General features: G+C 49.9%; 1 protein-coding gene and 1 long non-coding RNA gene across 9 annotated transcripts in view; one reads left to right on the forward strand and one right to left on the reverse strand.

Moving 5' to 3' along the window:
* The window catches only part of LOC140393936 (uncharacterized), a 61,451-nt gene extending 49,389 nt beyond the window's left edge, over window positions 1–12,062 (reverse strand). The window contains exon 1 of one of the 4 annotated variants that reach the window (XR_011935787.1): window positions 12,002–12,062. This is a non-coding gene — a long non-coding RNA (uncharacterized lncRNA). Of the gene's footprint in view, window positions 1–10,681; window positions 11,276–12,001 lie in introns of those variants that run through there. The other 3 variants (XR_011935785.1, XR_011935786.1, XR_011935784.1) reach the window with 3 other exon arrangements.
* The window catches only part of LOC140393935 (F-actin-monooxygenase mical1-like), a 284,293-nt gene that overhangs the window by 48,282 nt on the left and 216,508 nt on the right, over window positions 1–19,503 (forward strand). For 3 of the 5 annotated variants that reach the window (XM_072480588.1, XM_072480592.1, XM_072480589.1), the window contains exon 1: window positions 11,540–11,640. The exons of 1 other annotated variant lie outside the window; for it this stretch is intronic. The gene's annotated coding sequence lies outside the window, so the exon portion shown is untranslated. Of the gene's footprint in view, window positions 1–11,509; window positions 11,641–19,503 lie in introns of those variants that run through there. One more of the 5 variants, XM_072480590.1, reaches the window with a different exon arrangement.

Here is a 19,503-nt window from a genome sequence, read left to right on the forward strand (position 1 = left end):
CCTTGCTGTATGCAGTGGACAGGTCTGCGTTGCAGCTGGGATCACTGGCTTTTGACTGGTGGAGCGGACCTGCATAAGGCCGCATAATGCCCAGGCTTTCCACATTGTAGACATCGCCTTCCTTTGGCTGGGCATTGCCGCTTTAAATGGTCGGAGCCACAATTTTGGCACGTCATGACGCTGACGTCAGTGCGTCCCGTGCGCCTTCGCACCTGCGCAGTGCGGTCGGCCGACGTTCGCACATGCGCAGGGGGTTTCCGGCCGCATTGTCCTCCCAGTCGCGGTGCGCCTGCGCGGGGCCCTGTGGAAAGCCCGCGAAACGGCCACTGTAACCCGCAAAATGGCCACTCTCCTCAGTGCTCAGGCCCTGCAGCCTAGCGATGGCCTGTGCACTTTCTGCCATGCGGGAGGCTAGTTTTGCCGTTTCTGCCGCCTTGGTGTGGGATAGCAATTTCTGGCATGTTCATGGGCAACGCACGTTTCGATGGCGATCGGGAGGGTCATACGTTTGATTTTAAGGAGCTGCTCCCGAAGGGAGTCGGAATGGACCCCGAAAACGATCTGATCCCGGATCATAGAATCAGCAGTTGAGTCATAGTTACATGACTGCGCTAAGATGCGGAGATGGGTCTAAAAGGAGTGAAAAGGTTCGTCCTTACCCTGAAGCCTCTGTTGCAAGATGTACCGTCCAAAGCTCTCATTTAGCTCTACTTCACAGTGGCTGTCGAATTTTTGCAGAATGGTCTGGAACTTTGCTTTATCTTCCCCTTGGGCAAACGTGAGCGAGTTAAAGATGTGGATGGCATGATCCCCCGCCGTCGACAGGAGCAGCGCGATTTTCCTGGCATCTGATGCTTCCTCAAGGTCGGATGCCCCGAGGTGTAGGAGGAACTTCTGTCTGAAGACCCTCCAGTTAGCGCCGAGGTTGCCGGAGATCCGGAGCCGCGGAGGGGCCTGGATCTTTTCCATACCGCTGGCTGTTTGCTACTTGCTTTCCGGTTATTTCAGATTTACTCGAGGTAGGTCCGTTAGAGTTAATAGTTTCCTGGTACCATGATGTGTTATATATGTTGGATAAACACGACAGCAACTCGATGCAGTATCACTTGAAAACAGGTTTCCAACGCTGTCAATGGTTCAACACTGCTTTATTGAACTTGCCGAGTAATGTACATAGTTCGCTGTGGGTCGACACTCTATTAATCTAAGCTTGCTAACCTTGGTCTGGCTTGCCCAGACTTGCTCTGTGCCATGTGTAGTAGGTGCTGACTGTACATTGCATCCTGACTGTTGCTACAGCTATCACCAGTTCGAAGAGGCCAAGCCTTCCTGCCTGGTGTGTTTAATACTGGTAATGTATCCTGTAGTGTCCTGCCTGGTGATTGGTTGTTCTGTATTCTGTGTGGTGATTGGTTCCTGTGTGTGTCCATCACTGCCTGTCTGTATCTCATTATGAACATGAGGGCATATTATGACACAGCCCACCCCTCACACCCAACTGACAGAGCACCGTGGCAGGTTGTAACTGTGTGAAATGCGACAACATAGATACAGGCTTGTGCCCTAGCCCCTAGAACTAAACTGTGCCCTGCACCCATGCCAACTTAACTGGTGTCTAAATTTCTGGCCTTGCGGGCCCTAATACTACATCTTGGTGGCACACATGGTCGGCACCTCCTCCTGCTCCTGCACGTGGTTGGACTCCTCCACCTGCGGATGCAGTGCTGGATGCTCCCTACAACCCCTTATGTCGTCCTTAGCTCTGAGACTGTGTCTCCACAATCGATGGGACTGTATGTTCCAGAAGTCTGGGACCCATCTGGACGGCAGCTAGTTCCTGGGGATGGTCCGCCTCCGAGCATCCCCCCCCTTGGGTGTTCCTGCCTCCACCTGATGTGCTGGAGCAGCTGTGTTGTGAGCACCATAGAGTGTCCCAGAAGACTCTACACTAAAGTGCCCAACCGAGGTGAGTGCCTCTGGGATGGTGAAGGGTGTTGGAGACAGCTGTGATGGAAAATCACTATCATCCTCGTACTTGGGTTCCAGAGTGTCCTGAATCTCGGGCGGAGGGGCTGCCGTCCATGCTGCTGTCGTCATCACTGCTCGGCCCACGGTGGGTGGGGCACTGGCTGGGGGGGCGGTGGGGATGGAGGGGGTGAGTGTGTTAGGGTTGAGGGTTGTTTTGGGTGTGAGGGCAGAGGTGGAGGGTGGTGTGGGGGTGGGGTTGAGGATGAGGGCTGACCCACGTGGCATGGGAAAGCGAAACTCAGCAGGGTTTCACTTCCTTGCCCATGGCTGTCCTCCACCCCAGCGACCTGCCTTTCCTGCGGGCCGCCAGGGCCCTCTGCTCTGCCACAGTGAGGGGCAGCAGGTCCAGCAGCCCCTCTCCAGTTTTCTCCTGCTCCCGTCAGTTGTGAGTGGCCTTTATCTGGGGGGCGGAAACAGAAAACGACAGTGTTAGACAGTCCGACACATGTAATCCAGGGGGGTGGGTAACTGGTGGCCTCAGTGACCAGGGCATCTGGCCATGGCAGCTGGTAAGGGTGCCGGCATGTGGTGCAGGGTGGGGGTTCAGCTGCCCTCTGTGTGTGTGTGTGTGTGTGTGTGTGGGGCTGGGAGGGGTTGGGTTACAGGTGTGTGGGACGTGGGTCAGTGCCAGGGGCACAATGTTGCCTACTCACCCGAGCCGTCCTGAGGATGTCATGCGGTTTCTTCCGGCACTGCTGGCCGGTCCGGATGGTGTTGCTGATGGCACTGACCGCCTCTGCCATCTGTGCCCAGGCACAGCGAATAGCGGGTGCTGGCAGCCTCCTTCCCGGGCCAGGGTACAGGGTCAACCGCCTCACTGGTAGCATGGTGGTTAGCACAATTGCTTCACAGCTCCAGGGTCCCAGGTTCGATTCCGGCTTGGGTCACTGTCTGTGCGGAGTTTGCACGTTCTCCCCGTGTGTGCGTGGGTTTCCTCCGGGTTCTCCGGTTTCCTCCCACAGTCCAAAGATGTACGGGTTCGGTGGATTGGCCATGCTAAATTGCCCATAGTGTCCAAAATTGCCCGTAGGATGGGGTTACTGGGTTATGGGGATTAGGTGGGGTTACTGGGTTATGGGGATAGGGTGGAGGTTTGGACCTTCGGTAGGGTGCTCTTTCCAAGAGCAGGTGCAGACTCGATGGGCCGAATGGCCTCCTTCTGCACTGTAAATTCTATGTCTATGTCTATGTCCTCCACCGCATCTAGGAGGGTCCCCATTTCGGCGAAACCGGTGAATCCGGCACCGGTTTCTCCTTGGAATTGATTGTATTCCACGCGCTGGCTGTGGTAGCTTTGTCTCAGGAATGGAGAATTCTGTCTTTCAGCTGAAACATTAAACTGAGGCCCTATCTGACCTTGAAGGTTGATAGAAGATTCCATGGCACTAGTTCATGCTTCCGGATCCATCGATCTCTCCAATGGCTTGGCCAATATTTAATCCTCAATAAACATCGCAATAATAGATTATCTGGTCTTTATCACTTTGTTGTTCGTGAGCACTTGCTGTGCATAAATTGGCTGTTGCATTTCCTATCATGAAATAGTGATTGCGGGCACGATTGAACGGCCTCGTTGCGCCCGACTCGGTGATGCGATGAGGCCATTAAACCCTGCAAGAGGCCTCTCGTGAGATTTGAGACGCTCGGAATGCCTCACGAGATCTTGCAAGGTGTTGTGATCTGGATCTCGCCCTCACTGTGAGGGCGAGTAGTGTTCAATTAGGCTCACTTAAATATGTCGGTGCCTGATGCTCCCGAGGCCTGGGACCGAATGCCTCTCCCTGGGGGACCTTGCCATGGCCCGTTTAGCACTGGTCCAGGCAAACATGTACAAGGGGCATCACCCAGGCCATTGGAGGCCCCAGGGTAGTTGGACTCTGGGGAGGGTGGTCCCCTGGCACTCCCACTAGCACCCGGCACTGCCAGCCTGGAATCTTGGCACTGTCACCCAAGCATCATGGCAGTGCCATTCTGGCACTGCCTGGGTTCCTTGGTGGCACTGCCAGGAGGCCAGGCTGCTCATGCCTGGGATCGAGCCTGGGGTATCCCTGCCCTTATGAGGTGGGGTGAGGGGAGGGCTCGAGGACCCCCTAACAGGTAAGTTGGGCCATTGCGGGGGGACTCCGGGGGCTAAAGTGGGTAGTCCGAGGGGAGTTGGGATATCGGGGCGGGCTTTTAAAATGCCGCACTGATCTCTTCCTGGATGTGAGGTAAGTGCCACCTTGGCAGGATGTTCCTTGCCAAGGCCAAAATAAAACAGAGTCCTGTTTAAAACACCCACTAAACACGCCCAAAACGGGACTCTGTTTTTCCCCTATTACTTCACTGACTGTAAAGTGCCTCAAGACATCTGGTTGTCTTGAAAAACACTATGCACATCTTTTTTATGTCTAGCCTATCAAACTCTAAAAGACTTCCAGCAAGTCAACCCTCCACCTCCCGTTTTCTAGAGAAAAGAGCCCCAGGTGTTCACCCTTTCCTGATAAATATATTCGCTCAGTTTTGATATAATTCATGTTCATCTGTTTTTCCACCTTCTGGTTCCTCCATATTTATTCTCATAATATTATCAGAAAAATGTGTTTTATATCAAATAATTTCTGAATCCGCTGGCTGGAAAAAACAATTTGAATGTTTGTTTTAATAAAAGAGTAAAAATTCCAATCACTTGAGCTGACAGCCAAAGATGGCTACACTAATTTGCATCACTGTCCTTTCCCATTTCAACCCATTGAAATAGAGACCCGGGTTCGAATCCCGGCCCTGAGTCACTGTCCGTGTAGAGTTTGTACATTCTCCCCGTGTCTGCGTGGGTTTCACCCCCACAACCCAAACATGTGCAGGGTAACTGGATTGGCCACGCTAAATTGCCCCTTAATTGGAAAAAAAATAATTGGGTACTCTAAATTAAAAAAAAGAAATAGAGACCCGGCTGCATTCCCTGCCGGCGGGATCCTCCGCTTTGCCGGCAGCACACTTACACCCATGGATTTCCTGACAGTGTGGGGGTGCCCACAATGGGAAACCTCATTGGCCGGCTGCCGGGACGGAGGGTCCCATTGCCGGCGCTTCACACCAGAAAACGGGTGCGGCGGGATGGATAATCCCGTCCCCCAAGTTTGCAAAAGTCCATCAGAGACAATGGTCTCAAGTGAATGTTGTTGAACAATGCATCCTGTCCCATAAGCAAAGCATCAAGACACAACAGGATGGAGATGAACCATTACATCTAACCACTTGGACAATGGGACCCTTGTTGAGACAGGGATGCCCAAGCGTGAACTAATCACATTACAATGTAATACACTAGTCATGACCACGTTTGAATCACTGGCTGACAGTCATGTGACAATCTTACTATTTGTGTGTTTAAGCATTCGCTTTCTCTGCAGGACCACCATCAAGCCACTGAAGGAAGAAGACCCAAGTGGGGTCCCTCCTTCCTCTCTCTTTCCAATCCAACTTGCAAGCTTTTGACCCTGAACAGACAAATCATCTATATGTGTGCATGTGTGTGTGTGCATGCATGTATTTGTGTGTCACCTGCATGTGTGTGTGTGTGTGAAGTTTTTTTTTTCTTTTTAAAAATAAATTTAGAGTACCCAATTCATATTTTCCAATTAAGGGGCAATTTAGCGTGGCCAATCCACCTACTCTGCACATCTTTGGGTTGTGGGGGCGAAACCCACGCAAACACGGGGAGAATGTGCAAATTGCACACGGACAGTGACCCAGAGCCGGGATCGAACCTGGTACCTCGGTGCCGTGAGGCAGCAATGCTAACCACTGCGCCACCGTGCTGCCCTGTGTGTGGGTGAAGTTAAGTACGGTTAAAGCTATCCTCTTCACTTTGTTAAAACTCAATGGAATCTGTCTGATTGTGTCTTTTACGATCACAATGAGTAAATAGATAATCAGTTACTAAATTGACAAGTATCCTTTTAAAAGAACCTGTAGTCAAACGAGAAATGGGAAAAGAGAAGGGCGCCTCATCTGATCATAATACTGTAAAGTCCAGAAATATGCACATAACACTGGGCAGAATTCTCCCCACAATTTTCTAATTTTGGTCTCTGACTGAAAACGAAGCACGATTCCCACCGGGTGGATCTGTGTGATCCAGATTGCAATCCACCCACACTTAAGAAGTTTTTTTGGAGCCAGGGGTGATTCGTGCAAAAATGTGATGTGTGGGATCCAGCAAGGCCAGATCCTCAGAGATCAAAAAAGGGTGCTCCGATCTCAGAATAACCCTACAGCCCTGCCACCACCTCCCTTCGCGCGAACAAAGACCTCGCTGCCGCCCCCCCTCCCCCATAACACTAATCACTGTCACCAAGTGAGTGACTTGGGAGTCCCCAACTGAGCGACACTCGCCATGGGTTTGCCAACAGCCCCCCCCCCCACTGTTTACCCCCCATTTCCAGTCCCCCCATAGTTGCTGTCCCTTGGCGGTGCCAATCTGGCACTACCAGGTTGTTACTGTGGCACTGCCAGGGGGCAGTGGCAGCACACTGTCCAGCCATGGCCCTGATCACTCAGGGGCTAAAAAGACCTCCAAGCTGCCTAGGGATCTCCTTGCCCCTTCCTGCTGTCCAGATTGTTTCTAAATTTTTGGAATACCTTTAAATGCTTGGATCCTGGCGTGTGACGGGGCACTAACTGGCTTTCATTTGAGCAAAGAAAAACAAGAATTGTAATAAATTTTTACGTCAATTTGTGTTCCTTTCTGTTTAAATCAATCACTTTTGAGACATTGTTGACTGGAACAATTCAGTTTTTTGTTGGCTTAAGCGAGCCACATTAACGCTGACCAGCTATCAAGACAAACCCAATGTTGCACCAACTTTTAGAATGGGGCTGTTCAGTTTCCGCTCAGGGAGCATTGAGCTTAGTTATTCCTTTAAAAAAAAAAATTTAGAATACCCAATTCTTTTTTTCCTATTAAGGGGCAATTTAGTGAGGCCAATTCACCTACCCCGCACATCTTTTTGGGTTGGTGGGTGAGATGCACGTAGACACGGGAGAATGTGCAAACTCCGCATGGGCAGTGACCCGTGGCCGGGATCGAACCCGGGTCCTCGGCACCGTAATGCAGCAGTGCTAACCCTGCATCACCGTGCTGCCCCTGAACACCAATTGTTCTCCCAGTTATTTTACGAACACCATGGTTTAACAAAAAGACAACTTTATAACTGGGTGTAACAAAAATCAATCAGATTTTCTCTGTCACTGATATTGACAAATGGCACTGACGGCATCAAATCCCATTTTTATTCCAGGCGCGATCTACCGCCATGTTGCGCTCGAACAGAGGCCCTCGAACAGGGCAGCACGGTAACATTGTGGATAGCACAATTGCTTCACAGCTCCAGGGTCCCAGGTTCGATTCCGGCTTGGGTTACTGTCTGTGCGGAGTCTGCACATCCTCCCCGTGTGTGCGTGGGTTTCCTCCGGGTGCTCCGGTTTCCTCCCACAGTCCAAAGATGTGCAGGTTAGGTGGATTGGCCATGATAAATTGCCCTTAGTGTCCAAAAATTGCCCTTAGTGTTGGGTGGGGTTACTGGTTTATGGGGATAGGGTGGAGGTGTTGAACTTGGGTAGGATGCGCTTTCTAAGAGCCGGTGCAGACTCGATGGGCCAAATGGCCTCCTTCTGCACCGTAAGTTCTATGATAATCTATGAAAAACGCGGTTGGTAGATGCCAGGAGAAGTTTCCCCCAGGCTTCCCGAAAGCTGTTGCGATCTCGCGAGACATCGTGATCTTGCCCACTTAATCACGCTGACGCCAGATCTAACCGGCTCCCGGCACCCACCAGCCTCCCCAGGGAAACCCCAGCCGGGCACCAATTAGTACGAACATGTACCAGGTGCAATGGCACCAGTGGGTCTCCCAGGCCATTGGAGGCCCCTGGGTAATCAGGCACATGGTAGTGTGGCACCCTGGCACTGCCAGGCTGGCTTTGGCACTGCCATACTAGCATTGGCAAGGTGCTTTGGTGGCACTGCCAAGCTGGCAAGAACACTGCCAGGGTTGCAGTGGCAGTGTCAGGGTGGCACTGCCAAGGGTCAGGGCCTGAGGGGGGCATGCCTATGAGAGGGATTAGGAGTTATGAAGGGTGTGAGAGGTGAAAGGCTGGAATGAAAGGGCCTCCGGGAGGTTGGGAGGTGCATGGTGGGGGAGGAGAGTGCCCGAAAGGGGGTACGGTAAGGCCTGTAAATGGGGGCACTCAGCCCATGGTGGTGTGTCCTCACTTTGGGGAAGTGGGGGGTGGTGCCCATGTGTGTGCGGGGGGGGGGGGGTGACATTGCCCATGGGGGGGGGGGGGGGGGGAATGTGGGGAGACCCTCAAGCTCACCTCGAGATCGAGGCCCCCTTTCAAAATGGTGGCCCGATCTCTGAGGAGCCCGTCTGGCCAGCGATTTTGGCTCCCAGCGATGGAAAAAATTCAATGTGGGCTAGCCTGGAGAGAAATTCCCCAGGGCCTGAAAAAGTGACTAAATGTGGTTAGATAAGGGCAGCATGGTGGCGCAGTGGGTTAGCCCTATTGTCTCATGGCGCCGAGGTCCCAGGTTCGATCCCGGCTGTAGGTCACTGTCCGTGTGGAGTTTGCACATTCGTCCCGTGTTTGTGTGGGTTTCGCCCCCACAACCCAAAGATGTGCAGGCTAGGTGGATTTGCCACGCTAAATTGCCCCTTAATTGGAAAAAAATAATTGGGTACACTAAATTTATAAAAAGAAAAAAAAAGTGTGGTTAGATAGCGGTGGGGAAATCGCCAACAGAGCCGGGGCAAAACCCCCAGCAAAACACACCTGAAATGACACTTAGAAACGTTTTTTGATTAGTGTCTGTATCTGTTTGGCAGAACCTTTCTATTTATCTCTTGGTGGAACAGTGTGCTATGATTGCTGGAAGCACTGGTCACCAGTGTCTCATTACATTGGGTGCTTGAGTAAACCTGATTCGCTCACAGGAAATTGCAGCAACTCAAAACTATTTTAAGGCATTTTTATTACAATGTTTGGCTTCTTTTGGAAATCTGACACAGGAAATTGCTGTCCATTTGTAGGTGACTCCAGGAGCCTTGACTGAGTGTCCAGTTTCTCATTTGAGCCAATAGCTCCCTCACTTTGATGGCTTTATTGCAGCCTAATATCAATAAGGCTTGTGTTGTTGGAATCTCATACTCTTGAGTGTGACTTTGCCACTGCAATGGGCCTGGCGCTGATCTCATTGCGCTGGAAGAATTGCAGGTGAGGCCCAAATCGGGCTTTTGCGCACACGAGTCACGTGACCCACAGCGTCCGGCACGATCTAAGCGTGATCTAGATAATCTCATTTAAAAATGCAAGGCCTGTTTGAAGCCACATTCTCTTGGCTCCCGGCCCCAGCGATGAGGCCTCACCCAGACATTATTTAATACTGGTCTCCACAAGCGAACATCGGCTGTGAAGGCCACCCCAGAAATCCCGGAGACCACTGGAGCCCCAGGATGGTCGGGGCCAAGGCAAGGCAATGCCCTGGCTCCCTCCTGGCACCTGGGCACCCTGGTACTGCCAGGGTGTCAGGGGCACTGCCTGGGTGCCAGGTTTGCAGTGTCAGGGGTCGGGGCTGGAGTGGGGCCATTCCCATGAATGGAGGGGTGAAGGGGGTTATGAAGAATGGGCGTTGAAGCGGGGGCATGAAGGGGCGTCATGTAGATTGGTGATCATCACATAGAACATACAATGCAGAACGAGAGGACATAGCTTTAAAGTGAGGGGAGATAGATATAGGGCAGATGTCAGAGGTAGGTTCTTTACTCAGAGTGTAGTAAGGGCGTGGAGTGCCCTGCCTGCAACAGTAGTGGACTCGCCAACACTAAGGGAATTCAAATGATCATTGGATAGACATATGGACGATAGGAGAATAGTGTAGCTGGGCTTTCGAGTGGTTTCACAGGTCGGCGCAACATTGAGGGCCGAAGGACCTGTACTGCTCTGTAATGTTCTAATTGGCCCATTGAGTCTGCACCGACCCACTTAAGCCCTCACTTCAACCCTATCCCAATAACCCCTCCTAACCTTTTTTGGTCACGATTCACCCGAGGAAGGAGCTGCGCTCCGAAAGCTAGTGATTCGAAACAAACCTGTTGGACTTTAACCCTGGTGGCTTCTTCCTGTGCCCAGCCCAGTCCAACACCGATATCTCCAACACAAATGCACCACCTGTTATTTATATTAAAATAATTGAAATTTGCCAATTAAATGTCAATTCTGCATACCCTCCTGTATGTTGTGAGTCACTGGTCACAGAATACCCAGCCTCTGGGCGGCACAGTGGTTAGCACTGCTGCCTACAGCACTGAGGACCCGGGTCACTGTCCGTGTGGAGTTTGCACATTTTCCCCGTATCTGCGTGGGTTTCACCTCCACAACCCAAAGATGTGCAGGGTAGGTGGATTGGCCGCGCTAAATTGCCCCTTAATTGGAAAAAAACCAATTGGGTACTCTAAATGTTTAAAAAAACTTTAAAACAATATCCAGCCTCTGACCTGTTCCAGTAGCCATGGCATTTGTGAGCTTGTTCAAACTTTTGTTTCAAACTTGCTGGGGTTTCAAAACGAGAACAGTAATAAAATATAAAGTAACATTTGAGGTTTACCACTGACCAACAAGAGCATCAATTCCCGAAATGATAAACAGAAACTCTCTGACTCCAACCTCACAAGGTTATGCTGCCACTCTCCTCCTCCTCTGCCAGCCCTCTCCTGATCTCCCACCGTCTCTACGTGACTCCTAGGCTGCTTCCTTCCCCTGGCCTCCTCCTCAGCTAATCTCCCCTCTCCGCGTCGGAATTCTGAGGCACACTGGGAGAGCGGGGAGGAAAAACCTTCGCCATAAATGTCCAGCCCTGTTACAAAGGTGGGTGGAAACAGGGTCAAGCTCAAGAGTGATGCCTTCCACAGTCGGGAATCACCGTCGAGACTCGTGCGCCTGAGTGAGGCACGGGGAGGGACAACTACCACTCTGTGTTGCAATTAATTCAGGACATCCCTCCACGAGGAGAGGAGGGAGACTATGAGAACACACAGATGTTGGACTCGAAGCGCTTTGCCCATGGGCGGCTTGACTTTCCCGGTAGCTGGTCACGTTCCTGGAGTGTGAGGCTCACCTGGTACGGTGAAGGAAAAGTGGAGTTGTAAACAAATGCAGAGCACTGTAACAACCACAGTGGTCAGTGGAGGCCACTGCCCCGAACTTCTGTGCCACACTGTGAATACCGAATGTTCTCCATTAACACACAGGTTGCTACTTCTGTTTAAAAGGAGGCATCGCTCCTGCTTAAAGGGACAGCACTGTTCCCAGAGGGTTCAGCCACAACAGCATGAACCCCTCGGGAGCTTTGGTGAAGGGCTCATTCGCCCGTTGTTTGCAGCCCCGATCTGACTGTTGCCCAGGCATTTTCTTAGAAGCACGATTTCCTTTTCTACTTCCTGATTGTGTCATTCCTTTCAGCCCCGCCCTGAGTTGAAATAGCAGACAAGGAACTGCTGCTGCTGCAGGCAGTGTCTCTGTTCAGCGATTACACAAATCTTGCACTGGGAGACGGACAACTGTGGAGAAGTCGGTAAGTCTTTCACTTGTGGAGATGTGAGCAGTGCTAACAGGCTTCATGCTTTAACAGAGCAGGTTATCCAAGAATATGCTAAATGCTTTGTTTTCCTGCAGTTACAAAACCTGCCTGCCTCTATCTATCCTCTTGAGCTTCGTTATCCTGCACCATGCTGCAGATTTCCCTTGGGATAACTAACTGGTCCATGATTCTCTTCAATGGAACTCACTCCACCGTGAGCTCAGCGCCTGACTGGCAGTCCATTCTAGTAAGGCTGGAAAGGAGAGATTTATTAGTTTACCGTCTTGAAAGCTTGCATTCATATTGCAGCTTCAACCTCCGAATATCCCCAAACCCTTTGGAACCAGTAAAATACCTTTGAAGTGCAGTCACTGGTATTGGAGGAAATGTGGCAGCCAATTTGAACACAGCTCACGAACGGCAAAATAAAGGTCGGAAGTTTAACAGGTGGAGTACACTCAGCCCCTCTGAAGGACAAGCACTTCAAGTGCATATCCTCTTCCACCCCCCCCCCCCCCCCCAAGTGTTTTTTCAAATGAGTGAGTGTTTCTGCTTTTCGGTAACTACGTTCCACACCCCACCAACCCTCTGAGTGAAAGGTTTCCCTCAAGACCCCTCTAACCTTTCTAAAAAAAAAGTACTTTAAATCTATGCACTCTGTTGATTGAGCTCTCTGCTAAGAAAAATAGTCCCTTCCTGTCCACGCTGTTTGTGGCCTGTCATTTTATATACCTCAATTAAATCTCCCTCGCCCTCCTCTGCTCTGAGGAAAACAACTTCAGCCTATCCAATCTTGCCTCCGAGCTAAAATTCACCATTCCTGGCAACAGGTAAAGCTCCTCTGTACCCTCTCCAGTCTAATTGCATCTTTCTTGTATTGTGGCGACCAGCAATGTGATAATTGCAGCAATGTGACAATCCAAGGTGTTCTTTTAAGTGATCTTGGTTGAGAAAAAAAGTAGTGGCCAGGATGCCTGGGAGCATTGTACTGCTCTTCATCAAATAGTTGCTATGGGATTTTATTAATCCACCTGACAGGTCAGACAAAGTCTTGGTTTTAATGTCTCGTCTGTGGTGGACCTTGTCAGCCTAGATTTTGTACTCTGAGGCACGATCAATTTGGCTGGAGACAAAGTAGAATTCAAACTGAGGCTTTATTAGTATCTGAAGTGTGGCCTCCTACAGCAGCTGACGAAATGGCTGCGAGCTGAAGGCCACGCATATTTATAACCTGGCTCCTGGGCGGAGCTAGCATGCAGGGGCCCAGGTGAACCTGTAGTGCAAGTTCTACCGTACACCCCTTAATATAGGAACACAGTGGTTTACCACATACTCTAGTGTTGGAGTGAGGTTTTGCACCCACGGCATTCTAATTCACAGGCAATGAGCCAAAAATTTAAGTTCAGCTAATCCAATTTGCAAAGTATTGCGGCAAGGAGAAATCCAAATTAACAACAAAAATGTTACTCAGCCGGTCAGGCAGCATCTGTGGAGAGAGAAACCGAACCGTTTCCCGGTGGAATTACCTTTAATCAGTTCTGTGGAAAGGCTATTTCGATCCATAGAATCACTACAGTGCAGAGGGAGACCATTCGGTCCATCAAGTCTGCACCGACTCTCTGAAAGAGCACCCTACCTTGGTATATCAGCCAATGGGCGTTCCTCTGACAAAGCTATTTTTGCAGAACCGTGAGCTTATAAACCATACAGTGCGGACAACGCAATATTCGAGATGTTAAACTACTGATGTTGCTGATGGTAACTTCAAGACATTGGAAATTTTTCAGAACTCACTTATTTTTTTTCTCGTCCACTCAAAATCCGGCTGGTTGCACATTCTTGAAAGATACACGCACATGGGCGTAGAAACCCACACTTTATACCTCGACATGCACTTGGGAGAAGGTTTATTGGAGAACTGTGTGCTTGTTCAAATTATTTGGGCATTGCCCAGATTAAACACTGGCTAAATTCTTCAAACAGTGTGGCTGCACCCTCGCTTTTAAACAAGGAGCACTTTCCCCTGATCTTGCAGGTGCAATCTGCAGCTATTTCTTTTTAACAGATCTATGGGAGGATGTTGGTCAAAAGCAGCCATCCAGACTCACTTCCCTCCACGTGGTCTGTATTTCTGAGCCCTCAGCTTTGCAAAATGATACATGAATGTGTCATGACACACCGCCCCCCTCCCCCTCTCCTGATGCATGCTGTGCGGACTCGTTCAGTCTGTGCTGAACCAGTTCATGCTCGACACAGAGCAAATGATCGCTGGAATTCACGTCAATGCTTCTGCTACTGGTTCTGGAAACAGAACAAATTATTCATCTGCCCTGCTTTCGGTTGCAAACCACTGACTCCCCCCCCCGGCCCCCCAACTCCCCCGTCCTTGGGTTTGAAGGTACGTGGGTGTGAAAATCAAGGACGAGACAAAGGAGCAATGCCTTACACAAGAGCACTCCAACATTAGCTCCCCGAGGAAGAACAGTAAATTTACTGGGATTATGGTGTGCGGTGGGCTCCACCTGGAGTCTATGCATGCTGGAGAGGGGGAAAATGGTGGAAGGAGTGAGGTGTGCAGGGAAGCGGTGAGCAAGGATTGACGTGAGGGAAGGGGAGAGCGATGGGGGAGAGAGGAGATGTGGAGGATAGTGGTGTAGGAGATGGGTGGAAGTGGTGGGGAGAGGAGGAATGATTTCGAAATAAATGCGGCGAAGTTCCTTTTTGGACCCTGCTGACCATCCATCCTCACCGTTAGACACACTGAGTGCACTGTTTAGTTGTTTTATGTTTGTGCAAGTCTGATAACTGATCGATGCTCACTGTGCTTGATTGATTAAATATGGGTGGTGACTCTGAGAAAACTAAATATGGGTGGTGACTCTGAGAAAACTAATCAGAAGGAGCTTGGGCAGCACAGTAGCATAGTGGTTAGCACAGTTGCTTCACAGCTCCAGGGTCCCAGGTTCGATTCCCGGCTGGGTCACTGTCTGTGCTGAGTCTGCACATTCTCCCCGTGTCCATGGGTTTCCTCCGGGTGCTCCGGTTTCCTCCCACAGTCCCAAGATGTGCAGGTTAGGTGGATTGACCATGCTAAATTGCTCTTCGTGTCAATGTTACTTGGGGGTTATTGGGTTACGGGGATAGGGGAGATACGTGGGCTTCAGTAGGGTGCTCTTTGTAAGGGCCGGTGCAGACTCAATGGGCTGAATGGCCTCCTGCACTGTATATTCTATGATTTTAGAAGCACGAACGGGTAAGACATTTCAAAGCATTGTATAAAATTGTAAAGAATCTTGCACACTTAGAAGCTTGTCTCTGCATTGGTCACAGGAAAGTCAAGTTTCTAAAGTAAGACATTAAGCACTTTGGTGGTTTACACTGTATTATCGCCAGCTACTATCTGACCATTGAAATCTCATAGTGACACCGTTCAGAAACATTAGTCGTTCCATAGTGCAGCTAGCATGGTGAGTAATGAAACTGCATGTTATCTCATGCTGGGGCACATTCAGTCACCGACTCTCGAGTCTTAAGGACTGAGTGTCAGTGGAGCTATTCCACTATAGTGGCATCGCGGTCAATCCAGGTAGTGAGCTCATCCCTATGGCGGACAGAGACAAGGGAAGGAAAGAGTGGCGAGGAGAGGTTAGAATTCATCTGGTTCAAATCTCACATCTCCATGTTCCCTGCTACATTCCCAACAAGGATTAGTGCTCATCAGAATGTGACAAGAAATTTTGCACTGCCATTATGCACTGCCTTCTCATGATTATTTTGTTATTTTATTTGTGGAATGTTAGCGTCACTGCCAAGGCCAACATTTGTTGCCCTTCCCTAATTGCCCTTGAACGGAGTGGTTCGCTCAGCTATTTAGGAGTCCACCATATTGCTGCGGGTCTGGAGGCACATGTAGGCCAGATTGGGTAAGGATGGCAGATTTCTGTCCTTAAAGGGACATTAGTGAGGACACCATGGTGGTACAGTGGTTAGCACTGCTGTCTCACGGCGCCGAGGTCCCAGGTTCGATCCAGGCTCTGGTTCACTGTCCGTGTGGAGTTTGCACATTCTTGGCGTGTTTGTGTGGGCTTTGCCCCCACAACCCAAAAATGTGCAGGATATGTGGATTGGCCACACTAAATTGCCCCTTAATTGGAAAAAATGAATTGGGTATTCTAAATTTATTTTAAAAAAGGGACATTAGTGAACCAGATGGATTTTTATAACAATCGATGATAATTTCATGGTCACCGTTAGTCTAGCTTTATAATTCCAGATTTTATTAACTGAATTTAAATTCCGCCAGAGCATTAGCCTGGACCTCTGGATTATTCATCGAGTGACATTTCCACTACGCCACCATCTCTTTGCTAAATACTCCCTGCTGACAATGCAGAATCAATCCTTGCATATCTGTGAATGTCAGACATGGTGGTGATGCACTCCATGGTAGAATAGCCAGACTCCTCACTCATCCCAGCTGACAAACATAATGGGCGGGACTTTCCATCCCCTCTGGCTCACCATTGGCCAGTGGAGGGATCTTCCAGTCCCGTTGACGGCCTTTTGCGTTGTTTGCCAGCCTTGCTGCCGGGGGGTGGGGGATGGTTGCCATTGGCAGGAAGGACCAAAAAATTCATAAGTAGTATGAGGTAACTCCATAGTCATCAGAGCTCATTGTTTGACCCTTGTGCAGGTTATGCGCCATTTATTGACGAAAACCCTGAATGTCCTTCAGGTCTAATTGTACATGGGCACTGATGGCCTCCGTATCTGTATTAAAAGTAGCATTTTGGCACTAGCCTGCTGCTTTTAATGAAAATATTCTCATTGGAGAATTGGCACGCTATGAACATAGAACAGGAGGAGGACATTCAGCCTGCCAAGCCTGTCTTAGCTTTCAGATTGATCATGGCTGATCTGGAGTCTACCATCCTGCCTCAGTTGCATATCCCTTAATACCCTTTCTGAACGTCCAGCTTTCATCCCCGACAGTGATGGCTCTGAAATTATTGTATTTGGATACTGACACCAGGAAGTGTGGTAGTACTGATGCTGTTGAACAGGAGATGAGCCCCGACCAAAGTGAGCATCACAGTTACATTGGGGTTATCTTACTTACAAGGCTGACGTTGTGAGGGCTGTTAAAGAAATGGAGTCGTTTCCATTACTTGTGAAGCACCTGAGTGCTCATTAGCATTCAGTATAAAATGCAGAAGTATTATCACCCACATACAATATTTTCATTAAAAGCAGCAGACAAGCACAAACATGTTACTTTTAATACAGATACTGAGGTTGTCAGTGCATGCAACTGGACCGGAAGAACATTCAGGCTTGGTTAATAAATGGCAAATAACATGCACAAGAGTCAGTCAACTCCACTTGATATTCAACAGCATTACTATCACTAAATCCCCCACCATCAACTGCCTGAAGATTACTATTGCCCAGAATCTTAATCTGAAAAAACAGATAAATACTCCGGCTGTAAGAGCAGATCAGAGGCTGGGAATTCTGTGGCAACCAATTCACCTCCTGACTCCCCAAAGCCTGTCCACCAAAGCATCACCTTGTCCACTTGTACAAGGCGCATGTCAGGAGTGCAATGGAATACTCTCCATTTGCCATTTGCCTGGATGAGTGCAGCTCCAACAACACTCAAGCAGCTCAATACTGTCCACAACAAAGCAGTCTGCTTGATTGCCCCTTGCACAAGCATTCAACATTCACTCCCTCCACCACCGATGCACAGTGGCAGTAGTGTGTGCCATCTACAAGATGCAGTGCAACAACTCACCAAGGCTCCTTGACAGCACTTTGCAAACATGTCACCTCTACCACTTCGAAGGACAAGGGTACCACCACCACCTGGAAGTTCTCCTCAAAGCCACAGATTAACCTGACTTGGAACTATATCACCGTACCTTTACTGTCACTGGGCCAAAATCCTGGAAATCTCTCCCAAACAGCACTGTGGTTGGACCTCCACCACATGGATTGTAGTGGTTTGAGACGATGACTCACCACCACCTTCTCAAGGACAATTAGGGATGGGCAATAAATACTGTCCGAGCCAGCGACACACACATTCCAAGAGTGAATATTTTTTAAAGATCTTTTAACTTTGTGTCCCAGAGAAATATTGTGTGGTGCTACCACCATGCTAAATGGTATAGACTTCGAACAGATATAGCAACTCCAGACTGGGCACCCATGAGGTGCTGTGGGCCATCAGCAGCAGAATTGTACTCAACCACAATCTGCAATCTCATGGTTCGGCATATCCCCAACACTCCCATTACCACCAAGCCAGGGTATCAATCCTGGTTCAATGAAGAGTGCAGGAGGGCATGCCAGAAACAACACCAGGCAGACCGAAAAATGAGGCGTCAACATAGGACTACTTGTGTGCCAAACAGCATAAGCAGCAAATAATAGAGCTGAACGATTCAACAACAAACGCATCAGATCTAAGCTCTGTAGTCCTGCCACATGGTGGTGGACAATTAAACAACTCACTGGAGAAGGAGGCTCCACAAATATCCCCATCCTCAGTTTGGGTTCCACCAGGGTCGCTTAGCTTCTGACCTCATTACAGCTTTGGTTCAAACATGGACAAAAGGGCTGAATGCCAGAGGTGAGGTGAGAATGACCCATCAAGGCAGCATTTGCCCAAGTATGGCATCAAGGAGCCCGAGCAAAACTGGAGACAATTGCAATAAGGGGAAAAACTCTCCGCTGGTTGAAGTCATACATCGCACAAAGGAAGATGGTTGTGATGGTTGGAGGTCAATTGTCTCAGCTCCAGGACATCACTGCAGGAGTTCCTCAGGGTAGAGTCCGAGGCTCAACCATCTTCAGCTGCTTCATCAATTTTTTATTTCTTTGGCAATATTATTTACAATACATAAGTAGGCATCTGTTTGTGTGTGTGAGGGGTGGGGGGGAGACTGGGGAGGTAGATATACATTTGGGTGCTGGAAAAACAATTGGAGAGGGTAATACGCAAATGGGTCTGGTGTTGGTGTTGTCACTTGCTTCTCCCGGATGGATTTCGCTGCCGTTGTCTTCTAGCGCTCACCTCCGCTCCTTGCTCTCTGTTCCTGTAGATGCCAAGTTTGTTATCGTTTCCCGTGCCCTCCTTCCGGCTATCATTTCCCTACCTCTTTTTCCCCCCCCCCCCCCACCTCCCTGGTTCTCCTCTATTGTTCCCTGTCTCTTCACTCTTGCCCCCCCCCGCCCCCCCCTCTCCTGTGGTTCGCCTTTCCTTCCTCTTAGGTGTAGTAGTCCCCCCCCGCACCCCCCTCTCCCAGTCTATCTCTCTCTCTCATGCCTTGGCTTCTTTCCCCTGATTCTTGGCTACCTGGCTATTCTTCTGCTTGTTCGTTGGCCACAAACAGGTCCCAGAACAATTGGGTGAATGGCTCCCACGTTCTGTGGAAGCCGTCGTCTGACCCTCGGATGGCGAATTTGATTTTCTCCATTTGGAAAGATTCTGAGAGATCAGACAGCCAGTCTGCAGCTTTGGGTGGTGCTGCTGACCGCCAGCCGAACAGGATTCTACGACAGGTGATCAGGGAGGCAAAGGCAAGGGCGTCCGCCCTCCTCCCCAGGAATAGATCTGGCTGGTCTAATATCCTGAAGACCGCCACTTTAGGGCATGGCTCCCCCCTCATCCCCACCACTTTGGACATTGCCTCGATGAAGGCTGTCCAGTACCCCGCAAGTCTGGGGCAAGACCAGAACATGTGGGCATGGTTGGCCGGGCCTCCTTGGCACCGTTCACATCTGTCCTCCACCTCCAGGAAGAACCTACTCATACGAGTTCTTGTTAAGTGGGCTCTATGTACCACTTTT

The sequence above is a fragment of the Scyliorhinus torazame genome, chromosome 17, assembly GCF_047496885.1.
Source record: "Scyliorhinus torazame isolate Kashiwa2021f chromosome 17, sScyTor2.1, whole genome shotgun sequence".
Lineage (NCBI taxonomy): Eukaryota > Metazoa > Chordata > Chondrichthyes > Carcharhiniformes > Scyliorhinidae > Scyliorhinus > Scyliorhinus torazame.